Source organism: Miscanthus floridulus, chromosome 3 (assembly GCF_019320115.1).
Source record: "Miscanthus floridulus cultivar M001 chromosome 3, ASM1932011v1, whole genome shotgun sequence".
In the NCBI taxonomy this organism is placed as follows: domain Eukaryota; kingdom Viridiplantae; phylum Streptophyta; class Magnoliopsida; order Poales; family Poaceae; genus Miscanthus; species Miscanthus floridulus.
In genome coordinates, this window is record NC_089582.1 from 10973362 (window position 1) to 10981781 (window position 8420).

Here is an 8420-nt window from a genome sequence, read left to right on the forward strand (position 1 = left end):
CACCGCCACTTCTCACGTCGTTAGCATAGCTATCGTCGTCGAGCGCGAGGAAGTTGGACACGCCTATATGGTACAACGTCTGGTCTACTTCATCAGTGAGGTTCTTAATGAGTCCAAAACTTATTACCCTCAGGTTCAGAAGTTGTTATACGCCATTCTGGTCACGTCGCGCAAGCTCCGCCATTACTTCGAGTACTACAAGATCGACGTGGTCACCGAGTTCCCTCTAGGGGACATCCTCCGTAACAAAGAGGCCAATGGTCCGCATCATCAAGTGGGCAGTCGAGCTCGACACTTATTCCATAGAATTCAGAAGCAGGCTAACCATTAAGTTGTAGGCGCTGGCTGACTTGGTCACTGAGTGGACCAAGATCCAAGAGCCCATCATCGCTGCTTGCCCCGAGCACTAGATAATGTATTTTGATGGTGCCCTCAACATCAACGGTGCTAGCACCGGCATTTTGTTTATTACTCTGACTAAGGACAAGCTCTGATACGTCCTCCAAATTCATTTCCTCGCTTCCAATAACGCCGCAGAATATGAAGCATGTCTCCACAGACTTCATATAGCCATTGAGCTCAGCGTCAAATGCCTCATGGTATATGGAGACTCCGCGTTGGTTATCAACTAAGTCAACAAAGATTTATCCTGTTCCAGTGAGAACATGGACGCATACTATGCTGAGATTAGGAAACTCGAAGGAAAGTTCTACGGTATCGAGTACCACCACGTGGTACGAGACCAAAATCAGCTCGCTGACCACCTATCTAAGATAGGCTCTTCTCACGCCACGATTCCACTAGGGGTCTTCGTTCAAGACCTCTTTATGCCGTCTATTAAGGAAGAGAAGGAAGTTCAAGAAATTCCCCCCACCGAGCAGCTGGTACTTGCCGTACCTTCGCCGGCCGTAGATTGGAGGGAACAATTCATCAAGTACCTCACCAGCGCCGACGTACCCGCCGATAAGACCAAAACTGAATGCCTCATCTATCGTAGCAAGCATTATGTGCTGGTAGATGGGAAGTTGATGAGGAAAATCGCCAAGGAAGGGATACTGTAGAAATGCATCACCCGAGAAGAGGGTGCAAAATTACTCCTTGAAATTCACTCTAGTTCCTGTGGCAATCACGCGGCCTCTAGAAACCTGGTCGGCAAAGCTTTCTAGATGTTTTTATTGGCCCACGGCCATCGCCGACGCAGAAGACCTCGTCCGACATTGTGAAGGATGTCAATTTTTCGCCAAGCAAATACACTGTGCCGGCGTAGGAATTGCAGACCATCCCAGCTTCTTGGCCTTTTGCATGCTGGGGACTGGACATGATCGGGCCTTTATGCCTACGTCAGGCTAGTTTTTGATACGTATACGTCGCCATTGACAAGTTCTCCAAGTGGATCGAATACAAGCCGCTTGTTTCGGCCACTACAAAGAAGGCAGTCGAGCTCTTCGAATATATCATCCATAGATTCGGTCTCTCGAACAGCATTATCACCGACCTCGGAACTACATTCACTGGTCACCATTTTTGGGACTTCTATGAAGACCGATGCATCTCTGTACAATACGTCTCTATTACCCATCCTAGAGCCAATAGCTAGGTCGAACGGGCGAACGGCATGATCCTTGATGCCCTCAAAAAGAGACTATACCAGAAAGAGGAAAAGCATCTGGGCAGATGGCTCAAAAGAGCTTCCAGCTGTGGTCTGGGGAATGCGCACTCAAGCTAGTCGCAACACCGGTGTGTCTCCATATTTTTTGGTCTATGACTTAGAAGCCATACTTCTTACGGACATTGCCTTCCGAGCACCTAGGGTGGAACATTATAATGAAGAGCAAGCCGATGCTGTTTGGACAGAGGACATTGATAGAGCCGAAGAAGAACGCCTAATCACTTGCATCCACACAGCCAAATACCTAGAAGGCCTGCGAAGATACTACAATCCCAATATCAAAGGTTGTTCATTTGCGATCGGCGACCTCGTTCTCCGTAGAAAGCAGAAAACTGAAGGGATGCACAAGCTCTCCTTCCCCTGGGAAGGGCCTTACGTGGTCAAAGAGGTTACCCGACCAGGGTCTTACCGGCTTTGTGACATGGAGGGAATTGATATCCCCAATTCATGGCACATCGAGCACCTTATACGTTTTTATCCTTAAAACGCTCCAGATATGTACTCTTCACTCCATAATGAATAAAGTTTTCGTCGCCATAAATTGTCTCCATTATTTCTCCACTCTAGTTTAATCTCCATTTACGATTACCAACTCCAAGCTACTCCTTAACAAACTTCGACAATTATACGTGATCTCCATAAATGCTTCGCCCCGTGTCTCTATACTAAAATATCTTTGAGATATTCCGCCAACCATCGAGCAGCAAACGTTTCGCTCTGTGTTCTTTGGAGAAAACCCTGTCTTCGATCTCTTTCGACACATGCTACGAGCTCCAACGCTCTGTGTTATGGGTGGTTGGCTGTGGTTCCTCGGTCATGTCTATTCCTCCTACACGTGCATGGGCTCTAGCGCTCGACATTATGTAATACAGGCTAGCCAAGGCCAAGTGCCCAGTAACAAACTAACTGCTCGAACGCTACTTATACCACGTATAAATGTGAAAGGGTTAACAACACGTCTCTTTTTCACCACAAGCGCTAGCAAGCCGCCTGAACACGCACATGTCGTCTACTTACAACATTTATACAAATACACAAATGTTTGCTTAGGCCCTCGTGCATCTAACTCCCTTTTCCAGTTGTCCCATATAGGTTCCTCCCCACTCGAACTATTGAGCTTGGCCATCACTGTCTACCTCACCGAACAAATCAACATAGCCAGCTAGCCTCTTCGCCGTGTCCTCTACCTCATCTCTCAGCTGCTCCCCTTTCGTTGCACTTGTCCCTCTAGCGAATCCGGCCCCTATCGCTCGAAGATTGATCGCAGGGTAGTGGAACCAGACCACCACTAGGGCATGCGTCATAATGGAGATAGTAGCATCTCAGTTGAAGCCTTTGAAGTTCTCCCACGCTGCCTTGCACCTGTCAATGATGGTGTCCGGATGGGGTGGCCTGTCGTCGGGCTGAGGACCAACCTCCATATCGATATAGTCGAGCACTGGCCTGACTTCGGCCACCACGGCGTCAAATTTTCCCCCCTAGATTTTTGCCTCCTGCTCCAGCACGTCTAACTATGCCTTGGTTCTTTGACGGTATTCTATAGACACCAAAGGGATTCATCAAACGAAGAAATCATACCAGCAACACCCCCAACCATGAACGACTCACCTTCTAGATCCTCGGCTAGTTTCTCCGCTCTCCCAGATGCCATTTCCTTCTCCTCTTGGAGTTGACCGATGACTTGACGCAACCGGCAGAGCTCCACATCTTGCTCTACAAATGTAACGGTCAACATCAACATCAAGATTGTTTGGCAATGCAGAACAAATTCACCGATCTACAGTACCTTTCTTCGGTTCGAAGACGCTTTTTCAGCTGCTTGGAGGTGCGCTCTAGCTGCTTGGAGATGGTCTTCAACCGCTTAGATAAGATGCCCTATTGGTACTCTTGGTTCTTGGTGTTTGATTCAGCAAGATCCCTTTCGCGCTAGGCCCTCTGGACGTTCTTCTCCATCAGTTTCATCGCCTCTCTTAGTTTCTCATTCTCCTCGGCGAGGGGCTCCATCCTTTTGATCAACTGCTGTCGTTGTACGATAGTCCACGCTACGCCCTGCAAAGCAATAAGATTATAAAAGACCATAGTCTCCAATGGTAAAGACGGACACCGTTGATGCAACACTAACCTCAATTTGCTTCATAGCTGTGCAAAGGGTGGACCGTAGCCTCTTCACCTCCCTAGTGGTGTCCTCCTCTTCTACGACCACAATTTCCTCCCCTCGCTTGTAGAAGATGCGGACGGTCTAAGGTCATGATCCTTCATGCTCGATCTCCTCGACCCCGTCCTCTTCCTCCACAGCCAGTGGCGCTCCCTGGGGGCTCGGTGGCCGCAAAGAGCGACCGACCTCGCCCTATGGCATCTCAAGGTATGCCACTTGCTCCTCCAATGCTGCTAGCCTCTGTGCCCTAGATTCTGGCACGACGTCGACAGCTCCCGCTTCCACCCTTGAAGACTCAGCGGCTCTCATCGTTGCTCCTGGCATCTCTGTCGAATCGCCCATCGTTGTTGCCGATCGCTCTTCACCTCCAACTCCATCAGCAGCGGTGGTCAAATCCTCCGCAAACCGATGAGCGCCCAAGGACTTTGGGACGGAGTCTATCCGAAATGTCTCCGTGCTGCGACTAGCCCCCGGCTGCTTACCAGTCTGGCCTGAAGGATTCAGATCCTTTGCGCGCTCCGTTCTACATCAGATTAGCTCATCGATCACCACAACTATAAAAATCGGATAGCTACCAATCCCAAAGCAAAGATACTTACACATCAGCATCTCGATGAATGGTTCTGAACTGACGATTCCTCCCCATGCTCTTAGGCACTGCTTTGGGGTCAACCCGCGTGTCCTAAGCTGGAGGTCTTGCAGCCCCCGCCGTCGGCGTCTTCTCCGCCTGCTGCTCGGGGACTCCTTCCCCTCCCTTCAATTGCACCTCCCCACGCGTGTTGCGCGATGACGCTTTAGTGCTTGGAGGGGGAGCTACTGGAGCCTCGTCGTCGTCCGACCACTCGGATATCACTGCACTCTACGTCCGAGTGGTCCGACCGTCACCAAATGAGATGCCGACCGACTTGCGGGGAGCTACATCCGCCATTCTTCTCTTCTTTCGGGCTGGCTCATCTTTCGCCACCCTTTTCCCTCGAACTTTCTCTGATACCGGGGGGACTCTCCTTTTGACCAGCACCTTCGCCTCTTGATTTGGATGAGGTGCTGACGGCACCTTCCTCCAGCTGAGTGGTTGGCCTAGCATCTACTGCCTTTGGCCAATCGCTCCTCGGCAAGCCCAAGAAGTATGCCGCCTGTTCCTACCAATGGATCTTTCCACAAGTGAATTAGTCCACTGTTCAGCGCCTGCACGGGATAAAAAGCACCAGGAACAACAGTCGAGATTTTTACTTGAGGTGAGTTTGTGTAGTTGAAGGGTTTCGGCTGCCCCGGCACTGTGTATGACACGTTTGGAGCGAATAGTTCAGCGGCCCGGTCTAGCACAGCCTCCTTCACCAGGTTCTTCGTCCTCTCCCGGGTGCCATCAGTATCTCTTTTGAAGTCAAAGCCCGCATGGGCCCTCTCCTTGCAGGGCTGGACGCGGCGCAATATGAAGTTCACCGCCACCACCACTCCGCTCATCTTCATGCCCCTCATTAGCTTGGGGAGCTCCTTCACTTGTTCCATATTGGCACTGGTCAGTTTCTCCGACCAGCTCCTTTGATTCTCTGGACTTTGGTCGACATCGCATCGGATGGCAGGATCACTTTGCTTCATATAGAACCACCTGGTATTCCACCCCTTCTATGAGGTATTTAGCGGCATAGGAATGTATTCGCCCGCCATCCCATCGTGGAGCTATAGATACACACTGCCGACAACTTTGGAACCGCCCCCTCCTTTCTTCTTAAGCCAGAAAAAGTGTCGAAAGAGATTAAAATGGGGAAGAATGCCAAGATAAACCTCGCAGAAGTGGATAAACACAGAAATGTGCAAAATAGTGTTCGAATGAAGATTACATAAGCTCACTCCCCAATACTCCAATAGATCCCGCAAGAAAGGATGTACTGGAAGCCTTATTCGACGCTAGAAGTAATCTTCGAATACAACAAGTTCGTCAGTGTGTGGCATCGGATAGGGCTCACCGTCGGCCAGACGCCATCCAGCGGTGACATGATCAAGAAGAACGCCTGCCTCCACCATCTCATTGAGCTCTGTCTCCCCCATGAGTGACGGTACCCATTCCTTGTCACGTCTTGCCCCGGTGGCCGCCTTCTTCGCATTACCACCTCCCCTCTTCGACGCCATCCCTTAGATCTAGATCGGAACTGGTCCCTTTACGCAAGCTTTTTAGCCGTAGCGGCGGAGTGCGTGTGAATGCGAATGGGGGAGTGCGAGGGCGAGGAGGAAGACGAAGTGACGGAGTGGCAAAGGTGGGAGCACGGAGTGAGGCGACGTAGTTCTAAAGACACCCTCCTGACTTTTCGCATTCAAGGGTTTTTGGAAAACCGCACCATGCTGATTTGCGCCCTTCTGAATTCCCCAAAGCGGCGTGTTGGGCCGTTATCTGGGCTTCCGCACAACTACGGCCCATATCGCCCATTTTTCGACGCAACTCGGTACTGCACACCGAATATTCGTCGACCTCTCCACAATACCATCAAGGCTCAGTAATTTCTACTGTACAGTCATTACTCCGGTTTTTTCTCCATAATTTGAGTAATCGGCAGTTATTGATTTATCCAAGATTTTCACTTGTGGCTCAAGGACTACATCATCATTATGATTTCGGTTTCTCACCATACTAGGGACTTTTTCTGGTTACTGTTGTTTCTGACCCTGGCACCACGTGACCACGTCACCTACTGTCAGGCTCGAAGACTAAGTGGGCACACTTTACCTTGCGGTGAATGTGCGCTTTTTATTTCAGGGCTCAGCCCATGGACTGGTCGCCTGTTCGGCTGGTCTTCTGTCTTTCTTCTACTTTCTAGATCCTGGTGCCATGTGACCACGTCACCTATTATCAGGCTCGGGGACTAAGTGGGCACACTTCATTTTACGGTGAGTGTGTTTTCTTTAATCTGTTCATTGGAAGATTTCGTGCCTTCTGAAGTTGAAGAAGATTATCTCCCTTTCTCGTGGTTGGACTCTAAGTGGGCACACTTGGTTCACAGCGAGGAAATTTTTGATTTTGAACTTGAACTCCTTACATCCTTCTGGCAAGCCTTACTTGGGTAAGCCCATGCTCGGTTGGACAGTTAAGCTGGTCGGTTACAGTCCACAACTGCTCGGCAACTCATTAGGATAGTCGAACTATGAGTCTGACTGTTCGGCTTTGTTTACACCTGCTCGGATAAGCTCAAGACGCGTTGCACAGCGGATACAAGGCGCTCGGGGACTAGCTGTGGGGGGTACGACCCCGGATACCCATGACAGACTACATGGGCTGCGCCAAGGGTGGTCCAGCCCACAAGACGAAGACTTACGGTGCATGGTACTGCTCGGCGTGTACCGCAAGACGTCAAGAGCGATATCCTGAAGATGCTACGAGATCTGTTAGGATATGCTCGATCCCGTGATTCCTGTATTCTGTTATTACTTAACAGTAATCTCTTAGATCTAACCGACTTGTAACCCTACCCCCGGCTATATAAGGCGGGTAGGGGACCCCCTCAAAACACACGCAATATCATACGATAGCCAATATAAACCAACAGACCACAGGAGTAGGGTATTACGTCGTGCGGACGACCCAAACCTGTCTAACTCTTGTATCTCTGTTGCCTTCTTGTTCTTGATTACGCGCACCTCTACCGATCAATCTACCTTCGTGGGATACCCCTCGGAGGACTGTCGATGATATTCTGTCGACAGACATGAACACAGGCCAAATAAGATGGCCCGCGCGTGTAACGTGTGGGCCGCCTCCCCCATCTCTAGGATTTCAGAATATCTAGAAGCTTCGAGACATTTTCTATGGCTAAATAGCTTTATCCAATGGCGAAGGTAGAGCAAATTATAGAGAGAGTTGCTGTGCTTTGTTGGTGTATATACATGTGCCAGAGGGGGTGCATAAGTGATGAAAATTGAGACATAATCATTATTTAAATATTTTTTGGGGCGTACATTTGCACTCCTAATTTTAAACATAGCTTCTCTGTACTTCTCAAGTATTCACTATACTTGTATATAAAAAGGTAAAATCATTTTTGAAACCATTTTTGAAGTAGATATGATAGATAAGTTGAACGATTTTGAGAGTTGGATGTGAGACAGCTGAGGCAAAATAAACTTTTGCATCGCAGGACAGACCAAATAAGATGGGCCGGCCCTTCTCTGCTGCGTCATAGTGTAACGAGTGGGCCACCTCACTCCCCGGCACGCTAGCTCTATTGGGCTAGATTTTGGGATGGCGTACGTACAAGGTGTTCACTTGCAGCCCAAATGTTTCTAAAAAATCATGCAGCCAAATAAATAAATAATAATAATGATTATTACTGGTGGTATAATAATAATAATAATAATAATAATAATAATAATAATAATAATAATAATAATAATAATAATGATGATGATGATGATGATAATAGACTGGTAATATAAATAGGCCCTCCGTTACAGCACAGTGACTTCATGTGGCTGAAGAGAGTGAAGCCCACAGGTGATGCATGGTGTCCACCCGCAGCGTGGCGTCCAGCTGGTCCTCTGAAGTAGCAGTGGCTCCTGGCTCCTGGCTCCTGTCTCCTGCAGCTGCAGGGACAGCATGCAGCCGGTGCA